The sequence below is a fragment of the Dermacentor andersoni genome, unplaced genomic scaffold, assembly GCF_023375885.2.
Source record: "Dermacentor andersoni unplaced genomic scaffold, qqDerAnde1_hic_scaffold ctg00000039.1, whole genome shotgun sequence".
Classification (NCBI taxonomy): Eukaryota; Metazoa; Arthropoda; class Arachnida; order Ixodida; family Ixodidae; genus Dermacentor; species Dermacentor andersoni.
This window is the reverse complement of record NW_027314752.1, coordinates 33,611,363-33,634,110: the sequence shown is the minus strand read 5'-3', so window position 1 is coordinate 33,634,110 and position 22,748 is coordinate 33,611,363. Positions and strand designations below refer to the sequence as shown.

The 22,748-nt window shown below is 47.1% G+C and overlaps 1 long non-coding RNA gene across 1 annotated transcript; it reads right to left on the bottom strand.

The window, feature by feature from the left end:
- Positions 1-14,455: 14,455 nt before the first annotated feature.
- Positions 14,456-22,344, bottom strand: LOC129382084 (uncharacterized). Its single transcript, XR_011891298.1, has 2 exons — positions 22,309-22,344; positions 14,456-14,571 (listed from the first exon to the last, which is right to left on the bottom strand). It is a non-coding gene; the product is annotated as an uncharacterized lncRNA (long non-coding RNA).
- Positions 22,345-22,748: the final 404 nt, after the last annotated feature.

Here is a 22,748-nt window from a genome sequence, read left to right as displayed (position 1 = left end):
CACGTAATCTGTAAGCCTTGTAAGCTTATGTCAAGTAAAAAAACATGAAATCCTGAGAGATTGAGCTTCTTAAGTACGCGTGTTATAAAAGGAACACCAACCTTCTTCAGCATGATAAACGCACTGTAGATCAAGGTTCCCCACGTAGTGGAAACATTGTTAAAGCTGTTAAGATGTGAATGTGGGAAAGTTGGTAAGAAATTTCTAACTTGCTAAAGCACATTACTGTCCTCATCAAACTAATAACTATAGTTTTTTGTACATGTGTCTTGATCACATTCAGCACAACAATATGCATTTTTATCTTTCTTGAAGACATTCTGTAGCCCCTCAATGAATTCAAGATGCTAGAAACCTATGTTGAACTACAAAGTGCTTGCCATTAGAAAAGACAAGAAGTCAGTTCCTGTGTTAGAAATATTTATTGATTAGAGAAAGGCTAAAATTTAGTATCAACATTAGCCATGTTTTGAAGTTTTCATCCTACTCATTCTACAGTTGAAGCTAGCTTGCTTCTCAGGTTACTTGTGCTTGGAATTAAAGCACAACGAACAGATGAATGGCTTGCCGGGGCATTATCCACAGAAAGTGGTCACTTTTCTCACTCTCACCGTAGTGTTTGGGCTACTGCTGGTACTGTTGGCCGCATAGCAGCCAGTGCAGTGCCACTGAGTGTCGTGTGCGGATGTGCCAGTTTTTTCTTAGCAAGTGGACACTGCTCCCACGAGTTTCTTCGATGTTGTCTCGACAAGGGCCGAACAGTGAGTGAGCCAGTTCATCTTGAAATTTTATAATTGGCGCAGAGTTTCCTTCAAGCATGCCACGAATGTTTCACGCATTTATGATGGCACTTCCAACAAGCAATTCAACAGCTACCTTTCTGTACCACTTGAGTCCTTTTCTAAGGCTGTTGTGGTATAACATCATTTGGTCACTATAGTCGACGCCCTTTTTTTGCTGCATTGTAATCGAAACCGGCCTGATGATTCATTATTGGTGCGCCGTCCCTTGTTTTCTTCCCACTGTCCACCAAAGTTGCTTCATATTTGGCGACAGATGTGAGCATCAGAACAGGCCTCTTGTCCATCCACTTCAGTGCCTTCACTCCATTTTGGGACTGAAGTCCGGTAACACTGCCATTTGCAACCTTTACTTCAGTGAGATCTTTTGGCAGCCCTTTCCTCACTGAACGAACTGTGCCACGAATGAAAGTGTCTTCCTTTGGAAGGCGAAGAGTGAGCGGCAAGCTCATGTAGAAGTTGTCTACATACAGCGGGCACACGACTTCCTTGTAATTTTGCAGGAGTTTCAAGCATACATCTTCGGCGTGTCCGATGCCAATTGTTCAGTCACACTTTCCGGCATATACATCAACCTTTAGCCTGTAACCGTCTTTGGTACATGCCTTGAACAGTCTGACTCTGTAAGAACGAAAGTCTGCCACGCCATGGCACTATTGTTTCATCTATCACAACCTCCTTTCCCAGCTCAAGCACAGTGGCAAAAATTTTGGTTCAATTTCTCTACCAGAGGATGGATCTTAAAGACATGATCCTGCAACTCTGCAACCAGTTAATTGTCCGCAAAATGCCGGAACCTCAAAAGTAGGGAAAAGGTGGTCACGGCTCATATTTTGACGAATGAGTTCAACACCATACAGGCTATTTTTTTGCCCAGTAGTGACTCAGATAGGAAGATGGACGAGATTATTACAAATTGGTATTCCAACAAATGCTTTCGTTTGTTGGAGATTGGTTTCCATCCAATTTTTCAACTTTGATTTAGATTTGGGAGTAGGAAGACAGAGGAGACCAATACATATCAGTATTCGAATAAATGCTTTAATTTCTTTGGCATTGGTTTCCGCCCAATTTTTCAACCGTGGTTTAGATTTAGGAGTAGTTGACTTCAACACTTGTTGTGTGAACCTGTTTGTTTCATTGACCATCATTTACCAAATGTCATCCGTAATAAACAGTGAACATAAAGATGGGGCATAACGGCTACATGGCAACTGAATGATAGTGGGTGGCCTAGAGTGCGGTGTCACACTAGGCGAAGTGGTTGTTCCCGGTGTCCGTTTCTCTAGAGATGGGCTGAGAGAAATGAGAGCATCGTATCCTGAATCATTCACCTCAGAATTGTCAGTCAAGTCTGACTCCCCATTCGACATGCTGGCTGAGGTCTGTGATGGTTCGTAAACACTATCTTTGTCACTGATTTCACTGTCTGTCCACTGCTGAACATCTGACACTGAAGCACTTGACTCATCCGCTGGTGATCACGAAGTTGCTAGTGCATTCTTCTGGCCCAAAACTAAGTTTATTTGTTTCCTCTGCATTGTGCTTTTTTTTGCATCCATAAGGGGCATGAGGATCTATCTATTAGACACGCTGAACAGTTTGGGAGTAGCAAGAAAAATGCAGGTACTTATTCCAACGGCACGTATTTCAAAAACTGCAGCGAAGGTTTGCAAGAAACCCAACTGAGAAATGCGCCGCCACTCCACTCTCCGAAACAGACATGCCACCCCATGTCCAATGCAATAAAAAGATATATTATTTGCAATTTCAAACCTCAGATGGCAACACAAGAGTGAGAATTCTTGCGTGTGGGTCACTGGTGAGTCACGCCGCACACAGCATAAAAACGTTTTCATTGAGTGCATCGTGGATTGCCAGTGGGTCGTAGCATTTAACATCAGACAAGTAGCCTACTGGCTATCTATAACCTCACACAACAAAAATCGTACCTCTGAGTTCAAGTGTCATAATGTTATCGCAGCAGCAAGCAGATGAATGCCCGTAACTTTGCTGCTGCATAGGAGGAGCTCAGGCTGTGCTGTGATGTCATTCAGAGTGACACGTGACTTAGATTCAAGGCAGCATCAGTTATTTGTTGAATCTGTTGCTTCAGTGGACCAAATAAAGTTCAGAGAAATACTGAAAAATACAACCCGAATGTCTGGGTGCTTTTGTTTTACTTCGCACTGTAGAAAGAGAGATAAATTTCCGTTTCGTCTCCTTTTTCCGACTTTTGCACGCGCGCAGAGAACGAAACTATACGTCATTGTCTGTGTTCCAGCATTGCGATCATGCTCTTTCATCCTCTCGCCTTTGCCTCAGTGCTGGGGCACTGACTTAAACCGCTAATCACGTGTTCTCGTGTCGAACGCGCATTATCGTCCCCTACAGGAAACGAGACAAGCGAAAGAGCTCGCGCGACACCGTCACCGGAAGTGTGCCGGTGACGGTGAAAAAAAAGAAGACGGCAGGGTATACCCGCCGCGCGACTCCTCGGTTCCGGTATCAGAGAACGCAGTGAAGGAAATTCGCTTACACAGGCGAAACGGGGAAAGTCGAGAGAGTGTTAATATAGGCGGCGACGCTCGCCTCCTGAAATCATGTGTTCGCGGCATTGCAATCATTCTCTCTCTGCTGTTAATGAACTAATTTGAAAAATGCTTGCGGCAGAACACTTCTTAGAGGGCACGTAACAACTTTCAGCGTATAACCAAAATTTGTTATGTAGCCTGTGAGGGGCCCTTTAAAACAAACTCGGTAAAACTCGGGTGTACCGTGGGATGTTGTTACAGCTGCGTCGAGCTTCACAGCCCTCTACACAAGCATTGCTATGAAGCCTGTGGCAGAAATAGAGTTTTAATAAATCAAAGGACTGCATGGAGCGCGCTCTCGTGTTGTGCTACGTGAATTAAATCATTCGTTTCTTGCCTGCACAACCGTTCGCATCTGGAGTGGATTTCGAGCACACCGTATAATATTGTGCAGTTCCGTCGTGTTTCGCAGCACTATACACAAGCACTGCCATAAAGCTAGTGGCACAAGTACGATGTCATGAAACCAGCTCAATGCATATACCACGCTCTTTTGGTGCGCTGCGTGAATGGAAACATTGCTTGCCTGCCTGCACAAGCGTTTGCATCTCGAGTTAATATCAAACAAACCATATAATATGCACAGTTTTGTCGAGCGCTTCACCGCATTGCATGCAAGCATTGCCGTAAAGCCTGTAGTATAAATAGGGTTTCATGAAGTCAAATGAATTCGCAAATACTCGCACTTGTGGTGTACAAGGTAAACAAAGAATTCGTTGCCATGTCTCCGCAGTAGTTGGTCACGTTGATTTGTGTGAGCATATATGTTCATGTGCCCCATCTACCTCTGTGATGAGAAAATAAGCAAGAATATCAGCTGCTATGTGTCGATGCATATGCTTTATATTACAAGGTGTAGGAGCAGTACACCTTACTGCATGAGTAAACCACTCATGGAAACAGTACAGTAAGAGTTCGATGCCAAACGATCGATCGATTGGTTCGTTGAAATTCACCCCCACCGTCGGCGTCCGAGACGCACCGTCAGAGACGGTCTGCACAGGTGGCTCAATGGGTGACTTAGGCTCGAAGGACAAGTACGCTGAAGTAACAAACGCACAAAAACTTGTATTTACAGATAAGATTACAAAGGTCGGTTACAAGATTGCATAGTTTCAACAGTACATCGGTTACAAAGTGTTACACTGGTTTGGACCACATAGGGCGACCCTATTTCGGCAGAGCCGATGGTGCTTAGCACCGAAGCCAGGTCCAGAACTATCCATCGGAGCGCTGCGGCCGCGTTTTGTAGACGCAACGCTCCGCCCACAATCTTTGCTGGCGAATTACCGCCGGGTTGCGTTTCAACTGGACAATTCGTTCACCAATCACTGCGTTCAGCAGAACTTGCGTGCGTGATTGGCCAGTCGAACAACCCTCAGTCTAAGAACATCTTTTTTTTAGTACAGTTTGCAGTGTATAATCCTCACCCGAAATACACAATATACAACAACAAAGGGGTGAGGGTCATGCCAGCTGTACACATAGCAAGTTCCGAGCAGCGGCTCATGAGCACAGCCGGCGCAACAAGCACGGATCAACAAAATACATTCACAAAACCCAAAAGCCTGGGAACGTCGGGACCATGTTTTCAGTGCTCGAACACGTGCGCGACGCGACCGGATTACAAGACACCGCAGGCCATGCGGTGCCATAAACGAGCGATTGTTTGCAAGTCAAACTGTCACAGAGGAGCATGGGATAATTGTCCACCCGCCACGGTCGGCCTTGTGTCCGGGCCGTAAGCCGAAGAAGACGTTCCCACGGCGCCTCGGCACCGAGGCAAAACCGCAGGCTCTTTTGCGGCTCAAAGAATCCCTACGCCGGTCAGCGCGCGATGCAAAGCCGTAAAAAGTAATGAGGCTGGCGCGCCTGCTTGCGGCCGCGCGATCTCCGTTGCCCGCGGCCAGACCCGAGCCAAGCACTCTTCAAGGGCACCCATCAGTGCACCGCGGAAGTCAGGCGCGCCCGCCCGTTACGGCGTTTGACGCCCAGTCGGGGAGACCCCAGCTGGGAAGGAGTTCACCCCCGCCAGCCGGCCGCGCGCAAGGAAAACGCCTGCGGGGATTCCCAGGAAGCGCAATGCGACGGGCGTCCGAAGCTCCCTTTGTACTGTTATGCACGACCGCTACTGTGGCGCTGGTGGTCCTCTCTCCTCCCCGAACTGTGCGGCACCGTGGGCGCCGACAGCGTGGTTACTCTGCTTGCTTGCGAGGCACCGCTCTGTGTCAACCGTTGACAGCCATTACTCAAGTGTGCAAACAATCTCGTCGAGACGCATGCCCCCTGCCCAGATGGCCCGCGCCGTCCTTTTGGGTTTGTTTTGGCGCCGCTCGTAGCGGGGCTTACACCCCCCACCCAAGACGAGACAACAACTCGCTTACAGTGTTGTCGAAGCAGAAACCAAAACAAAAACAGGCTGCGTGTAAACTTATACATACGCCGCATCTGGACATGACAAATAATATTACCAGCCAAGCTTAGGCAGCGCGTTTTAACGATGGTCCGAGTTCGCATACGTAGTAAATGCGTGAGCCGCGCCTTGCTCATGACAGTAAGCAACGAAGAAGAATGTACAGCGCTGGCTCGCTTACTGAAACAACACAACTAAATGCCAGCGCTTTATGATGGGCGCTGTATGTGGCACATTCCGTAGAGAGTGTTAACACATGGATAAATTTCACCGTAATATAGGTACAACCAAGACGCATACAAAGCAAATACACAAACGAAACAAATGGTAAGGCTTCCCTGATGCAACAGGGCTCGCTTCATGAAACTCAAATATGCAGTATCGTACAAATATGAGCCGGAAGGACACTATCAGCCTCTAGTTTGGGAGGAAAACATTCAAACATACATCATTGAGCTTAGACGACAGCACTCGCCAAAACAAACACACTAAAAGAACAAGGTACACACAGAAATGCGGAAGCATGAGTTCATCGTCCAAGGTTGTCTGTGTGGTTACCGTAGTCATATCACATCACACCACACTTGTTCCCTCGCCTCCACTGTCCGTCACTGCGGGTTCCCTATCTTTTACGTCCTTTTCCCAGCAATGGTTTGTCAGACGCGAAAGTGCGTCGGCATTAGTATGTATGATTCCCCTTCTGTGTCGCACCACTATATCATAGGGCTGCATCGCTAAAGCCCAGCGTGTCAATTTTGCTTTCTGAGGCGTAGACTGAGTGATTTACGTCACAGGATTATGGTCGGATACCAATATTTTCATGCCCAAGACCCACATGTCGAACTTTTTGATAGCCGAAATGACGCCAAACGCCTCGCGTTCAATCGTAGACCACAGCATCTGCGTGGGCGTGAAGCGGTGGCTGGCAAAAGCAATGTGGCACTCTTTGCCATTGTCGGTCATCTGAGCTAGACATGCGCCCCCAGCAATTGCAGAGGAATCGGTGAATAGCCAAAACGGCTTGGGTGAGTCTGGAGTCGCTAGCTCGACGGCACTGCACAGAGCACTCTCGAGACCTTCAAATGCCTCGCTGGCCTCAGGAGACGACGGAATGCGATTGGGGTGGCAACGCTTTGGCGCGGCTCCTTCCATCAGTTCTATGCGGTGTTCGCTCACTCGCGCTATCCCCCTTTCGGTGGTAAACAAGGCGGCATGTGTCCCGAATACCTCGTTCACTAACGCTCCCTCCGGTTGTTCGAAGTGTGATATACTCTCTGCGGGCGGGAGGGCCCTACTGCCGAGAACCCTGCTGACCGTCGCGTCACTTTTTTGTTCCTCCCCTAACATCCCGGCATCACCCCTTACTTTATCGGAGCCACTGTGGGATTCTTCCTCTGCACTTTCCTCGTTCGGATGCAGCGCATCGCCCCTGCTCGCACCGGTAACCGGCTGTTCGGGATTAACCCGTTCCCTATCTAGTCCTACGGCTGTCATCAGCTCTGCGCTGCTGCTCGGCGGGAGTTTGTTAGGGGACAGCTCGCAAGCCTCGTCCCGACCCTTCTGGAGCAGGCTCCAATCTTCCGCTGAGAGCAGGCAGTCCGCGCTCACGCTCAGCCTATCAGTGAGTGCGCACAACACTGGTGTCGCCTCCTTCACTTTCGAAAACGCGGGTTGGCCCTGTTTTAGCGTCAGCGGTAGCGCTACGAGTTTGGCTTCGACCCGTTCACCAAATGCTGCACGGAGGTTTACGCTACCGTGCGACTGAGCTAATTCCAGTGGTACAGCGCTTTCGCGAACTACAGTTATTTCTGCACCCGTATCCACTATTGCCCTCATTGTTCGGCCCCTACAATCGAGAGCTACACACAACAAGCGGTCACCCGCGGATGGTTTCTCTAGCGAGACCCGAGCCGCGAGCCTCTCTGGCTGTTCCTGCTGGGCGGCCGTCTGGGCCAGCCTTTCACGGATGCGCGGACAATTTGGCCTAATGTGCCCGGCCGACCCGCACTCAAAGCAAATTGTTGGCCTCTGCTGTCCTTCGGGTGGATACGGGGATTTTGGTTTTGTCCTCTGTCCCCGGTGCGAAACCAAACCATTGCTGCTGCGGTTCTCAGCTGTAATTTCTGGGCCCTTACTGGTGGTGTCCCGAGGTTGCCCCTTACGTATGTCTACGCGGCCGTGAGCGTCCTCAAATGTTTGCAAAAGTCTAGCAATTTCCGAGGCCTTGTACCACCCAGCACCCTCTCGCAGCCTGACGTACCTGAGCGCCTCTTCCGACAACCCTGTCTTCAGCTGGTCAGCCACCAAGAGTTCTAGCAGCTCCGCAAAGTTTGACACGTCCCTTGATGCCACATAGAAATTTAAGCAGCTGGCAAGACGAGTCGTGAAACTCTTCCACGTCTCGGTCTTCCGCTTCCGTACACCAAAGAACCTTTTTTGATATTCAAGTGGAGACAACCGCAGCTCATCAAGGACGACTTCTTTTAGAGCTTCATAATCACGGTGTTGTGCAGGAGTCAAACGCGTTGACAGGTACTCAATGCGCTCCGCTAGGAGCGGAAAAACTATCTGACCCCAACAGCTTGGCGGCACCTCGTAGGCCTCCAAGGTGTGCTCTACGGATTCGAACCAAATGGGGACCTCGGCGTCTGTGGGAAATTTGGGGAAAGCACCAACTAACAATTTTGAATATTTACACCATTCCGTGTTTCTGTCGTTCTCAAGTGCTCTGCCATTGCCGTCCCGACCACTCGACGGTGACGCTATACGTACCCTGGCGAGCTCCAGTTCAAGGGCAAGACTTTGGCGACGTTCCTGAGCCATTTTTAGTCTGAACTGCATCACCCGCTCAGACAGAAAGGGCTCGCTTTCACTATCACTGCTACCCCTCTCCCTCTGACCATCCTCATCGTCCCTGTCGTTCTGCATTATGATTAGCTCCGAAGCCCCGCAGTGACTGAACAGTAAGAGGAAAGGAAACTCACGTTTCAGACGAGGATCCCTGGTGGACGAGGGTCGAGGTTTTTCTGCGTCGCTCTCGCTCGGGCTGCTTTCCTGCTGGGGTTCAGTCGGCGCCTCGACGTCTTACTCGCTGAGGTGCGTCGCCTAGCGATGTCTCGCTGTTGGGCTTCCTCCTCCAAGGCTTGAGCCAATTGCAGACACCGGAGATGCTGCTAGCTCTTGGGATACCACTCTGGCAGATGTACCGCTGTCTTCTTGACGTTTAGCTTGCCTTCCGAACCTATCCTGTCGACTGCGCCAGTAAGAGTTCGATGCCAAACGATCGATCGATTGGTTAGTTGAAATTCACCCCCACCTTCGGCGTCCGAGACGCACCGTCAGAGACGGTCTGCACAGGTGGCTCAATGGGTGACTTAGGCTCGAAGGACAAGTACGCTGAAGTAACAAACGCACAAAAACTTGTATTTACAGATAAGATTACAAAGGTCGGTTACAAGATTGCATAGTTTCAACAGTACATCGGTTACAAAGTGTTACACTGGTTTGGACCACATAGGGCGACCCTATTTCGGCAGAGCCGATGGTGCTTAGCACCGAAGCCAGGTCCAGAACTATCCATCGGAGCGCTGCGGCCGCGTTTTGTAGACGCAACGCTCCGCCCACAATCTTTGCTGGCGAATTACCGCCGGGTTGCGTTTCAACTGGACAATTCGTTCACCAATCACTGCGTTCAGCAGAACTTGCGTGCGTGATTGGCCAGTCGAACAACCCTCAGTCTAAGAACATCTTTTTTTAGTACAGTTTGCAGTGTATAATCCTCACCCGAAATACACAATATACAACAACAAAGGGGTGAGGGTCATGCCAGCTGTACACATAGCAAGTTCCGAGCAGCGGCTCATGAGCACAGCCGGCGCAACAAGCACGGATCAACAAAATACATTCACAAAACCCAAAAGCCTGGGAACGTCGGGACCATGTTTTCAGTGCTCGAACACGTGCGCGACGCGACCGGATTACAAGACACCGCAGGCCATGCGGTGCCATAAACGAGCGATTGTTTGCAAGTCAAACTGTCACAGAGGAGCATGGGATAATTGTCCACCCGCCACGGTCGGCCTTGTGTCCGGGCCGTAAGCCGACGAAGACGTTCCCACGGCGCCTCGGCACCGAGGCAAAACCGCAGGCTCTTTTGCGGCTCAAAGAATCCCTACGCCGGTCAGCGCGCGATGCAAAGCCGTAAAAAGTAATGAGGCTGGCGCGCCTGCTTGCGGCCGCGCGATCTCCGTTGCCCGCGGCCAGACCCGAGCCAAGCACTCTTCAAGGGCACCCATCAGTGCACCGCGGAAGTCAGGCGCGCCCGCCCGTTACGGCGTTTGACGCCCAGTCGGGGAGACCCCAGCTGGGAAGGAGTTCACCCCCGCCAGCCGGCCGCGCGCAAGGAAAACGCCTGCGGGGATTCCCAGGAAGCGCAATGCGACGGGCGTCCGAAGCTCCCTTTGTACTGTTATGCACGACCGCTACTGCGGCGCTGGTGGTCCTCTCTGCTCCCCGAACTGTGCGGCAGCCGTGGGCGCCGACAGCGTGGTTACTCTGCTTGCTTGCAAGGCCCCGCTCTGTGTCAACCGTTGACAGCCATTACTCAAGTGTGCAAACAATCTCGTCGAGACGCATGCCCCCTGCCCAGATGGCCCGCGCCGTCCTTTTGGGTTTGTTTTGGCGCCGCTCGTAGCGGGGCTTACAAGTACGTTGCTTGAACATTGTAGCTTTTTAATAGCCAAGGAAGCGCGCTATATCGAAAGTCGCAATTTTTTTTCTGTTCGCAAAATTCAATAACTCAATGCTTTTTCTAAAAGCAAATTTCGCAATGATACGTGTGCTGCGTCAGTAAGTTAAGTAGGCAGCACATAATTAGGCTAAACTAGCGGAATATCTGCAGGTAGGGATTTATACAAATGTACAGAGTATTTTTAAAAACTGTTTTCTTAAATGTTTTCAGTGTGGAGTAATGAGTTGCATATGCGTCCAGCGCTGATTTCCAGCGCTTAATTTTTGTTGAACCTTGATGTAACAAAGACGTAACACTCAGCACTCTACTTTGTTACATCAAAAATTTTTTTTTACAATAGAGCACTGCATTCTACTATACGTGCCGCTCATATGCGCCCCAAAATTTTGGCTCCTCTAAGGAAGTCACTGTATTAGGTCACCGTTCTCTAAATTTCGTCCGAAACTTAGATAACGCTACTTCCAACACTCGTGAAACCAGCAGCCACGTCGGCTTGCCGCCTTTACACCGGCCGCAAATTACTTTTAAAAAATGTGGCACGCGCGGGCCGTGTATATGCACTCTGCTGTGCGCGGACAGCCATATGCACGGGCACGGACGGGCAAGAGACGTCGCGCGCTCTCCTACCCTAGCGCGCGCTTGATCACGGGACGTGGACAGCGCGCGTAAAGTTGCCATCCTTCTCGGCTCACCCTCGCATCCTTTCATTCGCAATTAACCCCAGCATGTGGGATGCAACGGGGCACTATAATTATTGTCACACTTGGACTTTAAACAAACATCAGGGCGATGGCGAAAATTCGCTTAGGGTGCTCAAAAATTCCTATCGCAATAATGCACTATGGCGAGAGGTATTATGGAAATTACCTGTGGATGGATCGAAACCCCTTTATTTCCCAAACACGCACCCATCCACTGGCACGCTGCACACATGGATCCCGCGCGGCACGCTGCATCATTAAGGCGTATCGTTCTTCTCTAGCTCTATGACCATTTCTGCAGTAGTCACTTGGCGAGAAGCTTAATTTCCAACCTATGCGCAAGTGTCGTACCTGAATTTCGAAAGTACACGGACCATATATATGTTGGCAAAATAATCGCAACTCAGTATTTAGACTCGCCAAAACTATACTTAGCTGCTCACTTGAACTCATAAGAATATACTACTCAGCCGAGCTCACTCGGGCTCAAAATCGCCAAAATACTGCTCAGCTGGGCTCACTCAGACTCATGGGATGATCTGAGGGAGTTGACTCATCAGTGAGTTTGCCAGCGTATGATGTGTGCTGCACCACAAACCTGGCTTTCTTGAATAAAAACAGTTGGTCGCTGCAGCATATGGGTGCACATAAGTGTAATTCAGCGAGCGTGGCATTGTAAAGGCTGCCACAGTTACCATGCCATGCTGCAGCTCATTTCAATCATGTCAAATGCAATACCCCTGTAAGCTTTTAGTCAGCCGATCAAATGTGATTGCTATTTATCTCATCACAACACCTCAATTTCCTGCCTAAGCGTTTGGGTGAATTTTCCTTGGCATCCATTTTGTTACTCTAACAGGTTACCAGTTATCTGTTGCCTAGACGAAATTTGAAGTTGTGCACATGTAATGTGGACTCCATGCCAAACTCGTAGTACTGCATGCATTTTTGCAGTTAGGTTTAGAGTTACAGAATCGCATGTGGGAGTTACTTTAGTTAGCAACTGTAGCTTTGGAACAAACATGTGCATGAGAGGGTGCTTAAGTGTTACCTGTCAAGACTGGGAGCAGCAAGGCAACTTTTGCAGTAAAGGCACGGGCAGTACGAGCCCACAGATTTCACCAAGTGTGGCTGAGGTGATGTGTCTAGACTTCACTATGAAGAGAGCCAAATAAAAGGTTGCCTATCCATCATACCTTTTCTGGAGTCTTGAGCTTTTCTTAAACATTAAGCTCAGCGTGTACACTTTATCACAGCATAATTATTACATGTGATATAAACATTCTATTGTGCAGTTTCTCCAACTCTTCGTGAAGGCATCTATCCATAGATTAAACAGGAATAAGCTCAATGTTGACATATCTCCACAGTAGCATCTCCAGGACCTCGTACTGTCGCAATGCATCACAGACATTATTTAAGTGAACTCCAAAAGTGAAGCTCTTCGTTAACATTGGCTAAAATTTTATTTTTATATAGCAAAGTGATCATGCATAAATCTGTATGTCACGACAGAACACTTTATCGTTTCTCACGGACTTTACTTTACAATTGTTTTCAAGTTCAGGAAAATTGTGCAGTGGGCTTGTTGGTTCGACATACTTAACACTGTTGTTCGGAGTGACGAAGGGACAGGACTTGAGCGAGAACACAACACACGACACCTGAGCACAAACTATATACTGGTGATTATCACAAGACAATGATTCTGCTGAAAAGTAGGAACCAAAGGAAAAGAGAAGTCGTGGAAGCATATAACCTCAAGGTGGACCCACAGGGCTCATGTGTCAGCCCGTCGTCTATTTCACTCAGCAATAAAGAGATTAGCATAATCGCTGACAATAGAGGGTGTAGGTAGACCAGAAAGAGGACTCCTGTGCATGCATGTAGGCTTTATGTACGCTTCACTTGCAGAAAAATAAACCAGTTCATAGTTTGCGCTCAGGTGTCGTGTGTTGTTTTCTCGCTCAAATCCTGACCCTTCATCGCTCTGCGCAACAGTGTTAAGTTTTCAGGTTGTTCCCTATGTGATGTAGGAAGGGTAAAATTGATGGGAAATCCCAATATTCTCGTGCATATTGCGAAAAATATGGCCCAAGGCAAGTGTCATTTTAGGCTTGACTGTCCCCTTTTATAGGGCAACTAGTAATAGTTTGAATTCTATGGACGCTGGTTGCTTTTTCTGACTTAACCTAGGCGGTGCTCAGCTCTCAGTTGAAAGGAACAGGTAAACAGGAGGACTTGCCACATAAGGAGGAGGCAGCACTCCACACAGACTTAAGCTTAATATACTGTGTGCTTCCACAGCCCTAGGGGGCTAGTCTGTAAGTGTTGACTAAGTGGACTGTCCATTCGAGTACACGCTGAATGAATAGAGCACGAGAGCCCATGGTGACGATTTCCGCTTGCTCTACCAGCTTAGAGCTCTACCTAATCAGTGTGTGCTGAAATAGTCCATTTAGTGGATCCTTACAGAATCCTTCCCTAGACTGATATTTGTGTTGGTAGGTTGCAAGTATTGCACTTTCTTTCCTTTCATGTGGCCAGTTCCCACACATGGATGTCATTTAACAAATTGTATTCATATTGCCTTTGGTCTATAAATTTCTAATTCACGCTTATAACCAGGCCTACCAGCTCTTGTCCTGCATATTTATATAGCCTTCTCATTTCTGCATCAACACTGCACATATTTATAGCAAATTGGAGTCATTCTCCATTATACCCTCAAGCACTTGAAGTACACTGCAATAACCCCAAGGGAGGGGGGACAGTAACGCAAAAACCTTATTGGGCTTGTAGTGCTGCTGAAGGATGCATATATACCATTTATGCTAAAATTCTCAGCAGACATTCCAAAGTTTGTACGAGTTCGACTGTAGCTAGCTAAACTGAATGATACATATTGAAGGCAATTCTTGCAACACCTGGTCAAACTGAATGAAACTGGACAGCACAATTAGCTGTGTTCATCTACCATTTATACGACTGCTGCCCTGAGCATTTTGCCTGTTACTTTGCCTTATGTTTCTGTACTATCAAGTTCAAGTACACATGTACTTTATCACTGTACAAGTAAAATGGCTTCAATGCTTTTCCTGGGCATTGAACAGTCACTATTTATTCCTATAAACCTTCCTGCATGTGAAGGCAAAAGAAACTTATTAATTCATGCTGGAAGTATAAAAAGACAGGTATTTGCACAGAAAATGTTTATTTTGAGCACCGAGGTTCTTGCTGATGTAGATATGGTGCTGGCTCCCTCCTTGCCCGAAGCATGTGCTTGCTGTACACAGCACCAGATGATGGCTTCCTAGGTCAAAAGATCAAATTGAAATAAGAGGCATATTGTTTTAGCTCCGGAAAGAGAAAGCCGGATTGAGACATTAACATGTATAAAAAATACTTGCCTAAAGAAAAATTAATACACAAGCAAATTCACTAAAGAGGTTCACTTTCAAGAGCAAGAGTATGGTTACGATGATAATTACAAGGAAGCTTCACTGCTCATTGAGGTTTCGGTTCAGTAGTTGTTGAGCCACTAGGGTTAGCATGCTACATCTTGCATATTATGTTTTGTAGAACAATATTGCACTTTGAACAATGTAGTGCCTATTTAAATGAACTGACAAGGAACGCTGAAACTCCAGGCTAGTTTGGTCTGCACAAGATATGATACAGACACTGTACTGCATTCATTTAGTGTTTTTGTCACTGATCTCATACAAAAAGGTCATTCACACCTATCCTACATGAAATGCAGTTACTTCTTCAAAGCTTCATCTAGTCCTTGAATTTGCTCCGTGCTTATGTCTAAGGGAGTGCGTTTGGTTCCTGTTAATGTAGTACATCTAAGCAACTGCTATCAAATGCCCATATTGTTCCCTTGCATGTACAAAACATTTTTGGCCCTTTCAATGCACAATACTCATTACATTTGACACTTGTGACTCGTGCAAGGCGCCATTTGGTATTATATGCTTGTCCACATCTGATAATACCTCCATAGCTGGGTCATTCCCATGCCAAATGCCCTGGTTATTACTGTAACCATCTCACACTTTTCCTTTAGAATCTTCTTCTCCACTTTTAAGGAAGCATCCCACGACACAATGTCTCCATCCTAGTGGTGCTATGGAGTTAACTTATGAGCTAGTTGTAGCAGATGACGTCAACTGAAGGCCACTGAAAATAAAACTCTCTGCAAGAATTCCTTTTGCACAAAAAATGCAAACAATACAGAATAGTCAAAATGCAGTTATCTGGCGAGACTGGCTGCATCCATCATCTTTGTTTGGTGCAATTCTGAGGTGGCTCCATGTTACAAGACACTTGGCGATTATTGCCATGTGACTGTTCGGGACTCTATAAAACACAAGAATTGCCTTACTCCGGCCTTTCTCTTTGTGCAGCAGCCAACGTTATTATTCATCCAATCGCACCGTGTACTGTTCGTGTGTCCATAGACTAAATTCTTCACTACATTGTTTTTGCGGTATTTCGTGAGTGACCCATGAACTCATCTTGGGGTGGGAATTTTTATCTTTGGCGTTCGCTTCTATCTCTTGTCGTCAGCGCCTCACACAACTGGATGCCACTGGCAATTCTCTTCCTAAGCACGAAGAATGCATTCGTCTCGTCACCTCTTCCGATTACGTTCTTTGCCCACCTAGAGAAGAGATTATAGGTGTTAACTCCTGTAACATTGTGGAAGGCGGCGTATTCATTCTACCCTATAACCATACCCTATCTCGAGCAATTCTGATTACCCCTGGCCTTATTCGCTTCTCTGAGGGGTCTGCATTGCTTACTGCAATAAACCAAATCGAACCCCAACTGTAGCCTCGTGGATCAACTGTCACTTGAGCTGTTGACACTCATGTCGTTGCAATTGTCACGAAGACAGCTCAGTGTGTTCTTGCGTCTATTACCGTGCGCTGAACAAAATCGTGCGCAAAGATGTTCACCCCGTGTCACGGATGGATGATGCACTAGATTCACTCCACGGTGCTGAGTATTTTTCTAGCCTTGACTTTAGACCAGGCTACTGGCAAATACCGATGTCCAAATCCGACAAAGCAAAAACGACATTTGCTACCCCTGATGGGCTCTACGAGTTCAGTGCGATGCCTTTTGGACTCTGCAATGGGGCTGCCACATTCGAACGCATGGTCGATAAGTCTTGTGTGGCTTGAAATGGAAAACCTGTCTGTGCTATCTCGACGACATTGTGTTTTCAACCATGTTCTCACAACATTTGCAACATCTTGATGAAGTCCTTGCCTGTCTTGCAAATGCTGGTTTGCAGCTCAACACACGCACACGCGCGTGTGCGCGCACGCACACACACACACAAACACACACACACACACACAAATACAGTTTGGCCAGCAAGGCCATCAGAGTTCTGGGGCACATAGTCTGCAAAGAAGGTATTCGACCGGACCCCGAGAAGCTTACTGCCATCCTCGAATTTTGTGTTCACTGCGTCAAAAAGACATGCACAGTTTTCTTGGACTTGCTTCTTCCGGCACTTCATATGCAACTTCGCTACACTTACGTCCCCACTCCATCAACTCCTCCCCAGTAATGCGCCCTTTGTTTCGTCCGAGGAATGTGAACATGCTTTCCTGCTTTTGCAACACGCCCTGACCTCAGACCCAGTACTGTGCCACTTTGATCCGACCGCGCCCACCGTCTTTCACACCGACGCTAGCAGTCAGTCTCGGTGCCATTCTACTGCAATGTGACAACACATTCCGCGAACGAGTAATTGCTTATGGTAGTCGTGCACTAACCAGTGCAGAAAATTACTACACCATAACCAAGCAGGAGTGCCTTGCTGTTGGGCAGTGCAAAAATTTCACCCATGTCTTCATGGCCGCCATAACACACTGTGCTGGCTTTCATCGCTAAAGAATTTATCAGGTCACCTGGGTTGCTGTGTGCTTCACCTACTGGAGTACGATTTCCATGTCACCTACAGGGCTGCAAAGAAGCATCAAGACACCAATGCTCTCTCTTGCTACCCTCTGCCGAATCATGACGATTCACCATAACCTCTCCGTGATTGTGTACGTCCTGAGTCCTCTTCATCGGCTTTACCCATTGTAACCCTCGAATGGCTAAGACACGACAGCCCGTCTGTCCTTGTGTCCTACTAACGCATCGACCCATATTGCTGAACTATTCTCCAACGCATGGAAGATTCTTCGTCACCTCCAAATGCCTGACTTCGTCGACAACTTAATCAATTCAAGTTGCACAATGGAGTTTTACATCGCAACATTTATCAGATCGATGGCAACAAATGGGTCCCGGTCATACCATGTTCTCTGCAATGTGAGGTGCTTGAAGCCTTTCAGGATCATGCGACGACTGGTCATCTAGGCTACCACAAGACTTACAACAGAATATGAAGTCGCTGCTCCTGGCCTGGCCCATCTTCAGCCGTTGCGAAGTATGTTGCACCCTGCGTTCATTGTCAAAGCAAACCCAACAGCTCCTTCTGGCTCTTTACAACCTCCGCCTTGTCCCGCTTCGCGTTTTGAAGTAGTTGGAATAGACTTGTACGGTCCTCTTCCCATGACCTTACATGGAAATTGTTGGATTGCAACGGCCATAGACCATCCAACACGCTATGCGGAGACAGCATCTCTACCATCCGGGAGTGCTGCTGAAATCGCCGCTTTCTTTCTACACAACATTATCTAACACCGCAGCGCTCCGCGCGTTCTCCTCAGTGACCGCAGCAGTCTTCCTCTCTTCTATCCTTACCGAAGTTCTTTGCGCCTCTAACACAATTTGCAAGACGACTTCCAGTTACCATCCGCAGACCAACAGGTTGACGGAGTGTTTTCACCATACCCTCTCTGAAATGATCGCGATGTACAGTCACATGCAATAGGAATTCCAACACCGGTGCCCGTGGTCGAAGGGGCTCCAAGGCTGTGCAGACACATGGTAAGTTCCAGACCGAAACACTGCTTCAATTAGTGGTGTCTAATAAACTGCTATTTCTCACGTCAGAGCTGCTGCGCAGACGTGGAGCCCCTTCAACCAGGAACAAGAGTGTTGCAAGTCATATTGCATGCGACTGTACATCCACCCTGGCCACACGAACGGGTATGCAATCCTGCCGTTCATGACATTCGCCTATAACATGGCTACACAACGTACTACTGGCTTTCAACTTTTCTTCATCTATGGCTGTTCACCAAGTTTCATTCTTGATGTATGATTCCTTTCGACTCCTGTACCCCCATCAATTCCTTTCTTGGAACAGTTTGTGTCTCGCCTCGCAGAGTGCAGACGCCTCGCCCCGCTTAACACCGGCGTCTCCCAGGACGCTCGCCAGTTTCGTTGCGACTCGACCCACTGTGCTGTGACTTTTTCTCCTGGTGACGAAGTTCTTTGGACTCCTGTGTGCGTTCCTGGCTTATGCGAAAAATTTCTCGTGTTTTATTCGACTTTCCATGGTCATTGAGCAGACATCACTTGTCAATTACCATGTCTCGCTTGTTAGAACGCCACCCGATTCTCGTTGCTGTGGCACAGAGATAGTGCATGTCTCCTGCTTAAAACCAAATACTTGATGCATTTTATAGTACTTACGCGCTGCGAGGCGGCCGCTTGCACAGCGAGAGAGAATTAACATGGGCACAACACATGCCTGACTTTCAACTTCATCTGCACATCTTTTCCATCTGCATATATCATCACCAGCAGCAGAGTTTAAACCGCGAGGTAGTAGTCCGAGCTTGGCTGGAATAAAGCGGTTCCTTACGATATATATATATACATATATATATATATATATATATATATATATATATATATATATATATATATATATATATATATATATATACATATATATATATATATATATATACGTATTTCTTGCACTTCAAGAAACTTTGCTTGACCTCGAAGACTTGAGCACTGAAGTGACGGCGCTAAGTATATACAAGACCTCATAGTAGGAGACAGTTCAATTTCAGAGCCTGAGTCCCCTTGCTGGTGTAATCTTTCTTCGTGTAATTGTCGCATACTTGGCTATCACTAACACTGCTTCGCCTTTCTGCAAAACTGCAGCCTCTCTCTTTTTTTTCTGCTAGTCCGAGCATAAGTGCTGCCGCACATGATTGCGGTTGATTCCGATTTCGAGTGAATCTGGCTTGGCCTCATCACGGTTACTGAGTGAATTATAGAGAGAGAGAAATAGAAGAGAGGAAAGGCAGAGAGGTTAACCAGACGCATGTCCGTTTTTCTACCCTGCACTGGGGAACGGGGTATAGGGATGAAGAGAGAGAGTGTTCCAAAGCTATCATGCACTAAGATTAAAAAAACAGCTCCGTTACTCGAAGAAAACCTAGTGCATATTGTTTCCAGTAAAGTGGAGTAGTAGCCAGTAATTCTTTCGTTACTGAGATTTAATTTGGTAATTACAATTACCTAACTCGAGAAGTACTCTCATAATTTTCAAAGTGTCAATGAGGCATTTGTTGGCATCCCAAAATGACATCTAACTGCAGTGTTTTCAGCCACATACTAATTGCGTACCATTTTACCGACTGGAAAATAACCTCACGAACTATGAAAAATACCATGTGCATGAACTCTCACCCGCATCATAAAGCAGTGCCCTCAAATAAGCTGATTGAAAGTAACTGCATTGCCTATCGCAAACCCGAATAGACAGCGCACCACCTTGATAATCGTACGGAAGGAGCCCCAACAGCAGGTTTCGCAGCTACTCCTTTCTCTCTACGTCACACTTATTATCTCTCTCAAGGCCGACTGATAAATGATAACAAACGCACCTTGATAACGCAGCCAAAGTGCAGCTCTGACCACACACGAAATGTGAAGAGCAATGTAATAGGCACAGAATGTTTCAAAATCCAGACTTTGCTCGCACCGCATCGAAAGAGTGCGGGCGAAGTTATATTTCACACCAGAAACTTGCTTCGGACCAAAGCCAATATAAAGTGAGCGTTTTATTTTTCACGAAAGTGTATACGTGCTGCAAAAACAGGTTCGCGTTAACAAATAAAAGCGAAATAAACACACTGGAAAGCGACCAACTTGTAGAGAAAAGGCAAAACCAATGCGTTCACGAAATTAAATATACCACTTCTATGAGCCAAACTGGTAATCAGAATGTCGGCACACACGCACACACAGACAAAAAAACTGTGTGCTCTTACTATCTATTAATTCGTAAGCCCCGTTGAACATCAGTCTAGAGGACGTGTTCAAATAGGTCTCCTTTTGCAGCTACACAGTACTGTCTATTTTATCACACCTTTAGTGGCTTTCTTGATGACCGATGCCGGAATTCTATGGCAGACATCCATTATCCTTACCTTGAACTAATCTGACGTCCGTGTAATCTGACGTCCGGCACAATCTTTCACATAACCCCAAAGAAAGAAACTTAACGGAGAGAGGTCAGGTGACCTAGCCGGCCTATTTACAGGCTCGTGCCTTCCAATCTATTTGAAAAGTAGCACCAAACCAGTTTTGTGCTCGGCTGCTGCTGCATGCAGGTGGCCCATCTTGCTGATACAGTAGAAGTGGAAGATGTGACAGCGGGACTTTGCTGAGAAACTCATCAACCACTCCTTCAAGGATATCGTTCACATAACGCTGTCTAGTCAGTGCGTTATTGAAGATGGTACTGCTCATTGCACTGGCGTAAATTCCAAACCACACATTGAGCAACCACTGGTACTGGCGCCGATTGCGCTGTACTTAATGTAGATTGGAGTCCCTCCAATAGTGTGCATGAATGACAATGAATGTATATATGATGGCACCTACACTGTTCTTTTGCTCAAAGTCATCATGCCACAGGTTCTTAGTGTCAAGATGTAAAACTTACCAGACCCAGCTTGTCAGTTAACACTATACACTATAGAATTAACGTCTAAGGTTATCACTAAGAGGAGTGCTAAAACCCCTTAATGCTTACATTAGGACCAGAATTCACAAGTGGCTGTAATATCAACGTGTAAGCGCTCAGAGGGTTCCTGAAGCACTGTTGAGCACATGAAAATAACTTTCAGCCGGGATATACACGTGCGATGGGAGACAATGTCACACTCTTAAAAGTCACTCGTTACAAAGAAATACACAACATCCTTTCTCACAACACCTTATAACGCTAGTAAAATTTGTTGGCCAACTTTCGATTTATCCTACTTTGAAGCAAGCACATAAAGAGAACATCCCAGTCTTCATCCACGATTAAATCACCAGTATTAAATGGACCCACCTTAAGGGTTATTTGGCAATAGCATGTGTATGTCCATTCTTGTATCGTTTATTGATTGTCCCGCTCTAGTAGAATGGACGACCACGCAGCCTGATCATGCGCTTTGTAATGAAGCTTCTTTCTAGAAAATCACAAATACCGACCGCATACACCTTTGTCACATCTGCACAGAGCACTCGAGCGTTACGCTACGGAGAAAGGTTACCAGAGAATGGCTGTTCACAGCGCAGCGATATTGCTATGTAAAGGCTCATATTACTATGTAAACGAACGCTGTTTCCCGCGCGTGCAATGACGCCGCAAAGCACTCATTTAGCGACTTCATTCACTACCGCCCTTCGTCGGCGGACGGCAGACCTGAACCATGTGTCAGGAATGTGCGTTTACATTGCGAGATAAATGATGAATACTCTTTATTTTCTCTAAACAAGTCCGCGCACATGCCGCACTTGGGTCATCTGCCATTTATACATTCTGCCGTGTAGCAGCACCGCAACCAGGTAATGTTCCGTTCAAGTGATTGTGAAAAAGGCTCTTACCAGTACACTGTAGCACTGGCTGATCGGTGCGGCGGTCCACGGGATGCGTCACAAGGAAAATAAGCTGGTAAGGAACCTGGAAATGAAGTATCAGGCAGCCGAAAGCGTAGGTTTGCATAGGAGAGACACATCGAATGGAAAAGTGAAGTACTTACGATAGCTTACGCTAGCACAAGCCCCAAAAGATAAACGATCCACATCTTCGTCCAATTGTTTGAGCGTAGCTCACCTTTGAGCTTGCCATTCTGCCGCCAAAACCAAAGACAGATGTGACATCGCGTAAAAAAATGAATGCGACATCCCGGACGTGACGTTTGGGTGAAACTAACGGCTGCGTTCCGTCGAGCGGGTGAACGCAGACACTTTCGTACGCAGCAGACGACGGAAGCAAGATGCGTTTTTGACGGAATAATCATATGCTTTGAGATAGCTGCTTTATTTTTACTGTGGAGGAAAACTGTTTTGCTTTACCGATAACGCTACATTCAGTGCCTTCATTTCAGTTTCTTAGGCAAAACGTCAAGTTGGCGTCACGTTACGTATAAGCAAAACTGGGCCACCAGCACCATTTTGTTTGCGTCGCGCCTACGTCGCGCACCGAAGAAAATGGCGGAATGTCCAGAATAGCGCCCCTAGAGGAAACTCTATGCACTGAGAAGTGAATACCAG